Here is a 3,354-nt window from a genome sequence, read left to right on the forward strand (position 1 = left end):
AATTGAGAAAGGACTTGTATCACTGAAGTTCCTCGGAAAGAAGTTATACCGGAAATTAACAAACGAGCAGCTATCTAACACTACTAAAAAGTAATATCCTGACAACAATGCTGAATAGTACTACTGCAAAATCCTAAACAATATTTTGCTAGTTTAAGGTGTTTTACATTATCAACTACTCTAAGGTAAGACAGGAATGAAAAATGTATATATAATCGCAGAGCAAGTGAAATATGTCTCCCAATTTCATTTAAGCAAAACTTTGAACTATTGTAGTGCAGCAATAATTGCCCCATCTTCACATTAGTAACTGAGTATGGTGACTTTTTAGCACTGGACTCCACTAGGGATTATTGTATCATGCATAACAAACTTGTTTGCTTATTTATTTAATTTCATGCAAAGCTACCAGAGAGCTTTAACATTATACATTTAAATATAGGCAAAAGTACAGTGTGATTTTCACTGCTATTAAAAATGACGCTTGTTCATATTGTTGCGTCAGCGAGGTCACGTGACTAGTATCACGCCACGTCTTTCTCGATCCTTCATGAATTATCGGGAGACTACTAGATTGGGGGTTGCTGGTATATATATAAGACGGTCACAACGTGACGAAACAACAGTGTAATGAGCAATTGAATGTATGCGGACAGAATATTGTTGGCCACGTGAGGCGTGAATTATCGCGTTGAAATTAAGTGTATCGTAAAGTTGTATTCCGAAAGAATAAACCAGTTTTATTTAAGAAAGGACTTGTGTCGCTAAAGTTTAGTCGGAAAGAATTTACGGGAAAATTAACTAACGAACGGAGATGTAACAATATAATAGTATTGTTTTAAGCTGCATTTTCAATGTTGTAATTAATTGTTTGCTAGAGAGAGCTGTTGGTTGTAATAATTGTGCTATGATGGAGAGGCTGAGGGAAGCACCTAGAATTTAGAAACGAGGATATAGATGTAAATAGGAGTAGACAGTTCAGAGATAGTAAATGATTATTCAGTGACGTTGTGAGTTACGTATTTGATTCTCCGACAAAGTAGTAACTGAAGGAGGCATATATCTGGTAGTTTTAATTTTATATTGAAACGCGCTTAAGCCTTAAGTGTAGGTCTACATGATTTAATTGTGGAATTAGTTTTGAAACGTTGTTTGTACAGTTACTAACTGAGTTAGGCCTACAACTTCGCTTAGACTTCTAAATTAGACTTAGACTGTTAGAGACGTCGTAGGAAATAAGAAATAAACTAATACTGTTACGTAGACTAAACTTCACATTATATTCACCAAGTACTTTAAATCAGTCAATGAACCCCCGAACAACAAAACATGTAAGAGTATTTACCAGTCCTAGCATTTTCTTTTTGTGAAACAATTATTGAAAGCACTTTTATTTACTGCATTATGATTGTTACAGTTAAGTGATACTGACAGACATTGATTGTTTTTTAATACTTAATTGATGTACTATAAATTATAATTCTTCATTCATAATTACTCTAATTTAAACAGTACATCTTAAACTTAAAGTTAAATATATGGTTGTTGTAACCCAACCAGTTTGATGAATTTCGATATTAACTAATTAAGCAAAAGTACAGCAAAGTGTAGCTATAAATATTTAGTATGTTTCTTAAAAGAAACCTGAAGTGGAGAAGCTATAAAACTTTAAGTTCTTAAATTTAAAACTTAAATCATGAAAATATGTATTGGAGCAACAATTTTGTCATGACAAATAAAGAAATTTAAGCTCATGAAAAGAAGTCCTCTGAGTTTTATAAAAAACAAACAAACATACACCTAATAAAAAAAAGAGAATAAAGAATATTAACAAAAAAGAAATCAAGCTGGTACTGGTTTCAGAAATGCTCAGATTCCTTCTTGTAAAACTTTAGTTAGTAACTTGGATTCAAGTATTATTCTTAACAAAAGTTACATATATACCACTGTTTATCTCACACACCTTCTGAGGTACCACGGTATTTATATTTTAACAAATAGTACTTTACAAATCATAAAAAAGTAATATTTTATAACCTTGTTAAATTTATGAAGTGTGTGTTCTTACCAAGAATATTTTAGTACAATGGGAACTATCTAAGTACAAGGAAATCCAATATTTCTTTTAACTCATCAAATATCAAAATCTGTTATTCAAGAATTCATTGCTGTACATCTTTGTTACACAGTCAGTCAAAGAGGTTTTTGTTTTTTTTCTGCAATATATTGTCCTGGTGCTGAAAATATCTTAACTATTAAAACAAATCTTTCAATCATATTAACACAGTCTCTTATTTTGAACTCTTGTTTTTTTTAAAAAGCTAGAAGTTCAGAAGATTGCCACTGCCAGTCTCCTCAAAGTCTCCCTTTATTATAAATGTTCACATGTTGTCAGTTTGAATGCTGCCACCAGCAGTGTCTCTAGGTGCTTCAAAGATTTGGGGATTTGGCTCTTAGGCATGGGAATTTTTGGGGCTTCAGTATGATATCAATCATGGTTTTTTATTCTGATTTTTCAAGACACCAACTGGGGATTCAGGGCACTGTCAACTAGACTTGTGACACAGGCCCCATGTTCCAGCACCTAGCAATGCCTCTGGCTGCCATGTATGTTTGTGAATATGTTTATTAGTGTATTTCTTACTTATGACCCAGATATAAGAAGCTAATTCTTTTACCACAGTCTAATATTTATCATTCTATTAATATCATTTATTTCATTCAGTGTACTTTTTTCAGTATAAAATTTCTTACATCAGAAACTTTCTTAACATGAAATGAATATTAAAAACATTTAACAAACATAAGTGGTCAATATCTTAGTTTTAATATCCAAGCTTTAACTCATTAATTTGCTCCTTTTTCATTCATTCATTCATCCATTATGATTTCAGTAAAATTTCTGAAGTTGTCAACTTTTTAAAATTTGTTTTTTCTGACCATTATTTCAGTACCCAGAGAAAAAGAAACCAAGAATTTCTGGTAGCTAGGATAATCTTTTTTTCTTTTGTGCATATTTTTACTCTCCTTTTTTTAGAGTTTGCTTGTTCTGTCAGTTTTAAATCCCAAGAAGACTTCTTGTGTTCAGTTTATATTTTGTTTATTTATTATGGAGAAGTCAAGTTTTGTGTATTTTAAGTCTAAATAGTTCCACCCAGTAATGTTTGTATTTTCTTAAAAGTTCTGGAGAAATTGCTTTGTTTATTAAATTTACTACCAGAAAAACACTTCAGTGATACTAAACTAAAAACTTTGAAAATACAAAGGTTATTAACTCATTTTTTCTACTCTATACCCCACACCCACACACACATATATATATATATATATATACACACATAATAAGTAAGTTAC

At 31.3% G+C, this 3,354-nt stretch overlaps 1 long non-coding RNA gene across 1 annotated transcript in view; it reads left to right on the plus strand.

Annotated features, from left to right (window-relative positions):
• The first annotated feature begins 790 nt into the window (after positions 1-790).
• LOC111086739 overlaps positions 791-3,354 on the plus strand; it is a 13,519-nt gene continuing 10,955 nt past the window's right edge. Inside the window, exon 1 of the long non-coding RNA XR_002611469.1 lies at positions 791-1,066. This is a non-coding gene — a long non-coding RNA (uncharacterized LOC111086739). The remainder of the gene's footprint in view (positions 1,067-3,354) is intronic.

Source organism: Limulus polyphemus, unplaced genomic scaffold, assembly GCF_000517525.1.
Source record: "Limulus polyphemus unplaced genomic scaffold, Limulus_polyphemus-2.1.2 Scaffold1379, whole genome shotgun sequence".
Lineage (NCBI taxonomy): Eukaryota > Metazoa > Arthropoda > Merostomata > Xiphosura > Limulidae > Limulus > Limulus polyphemus.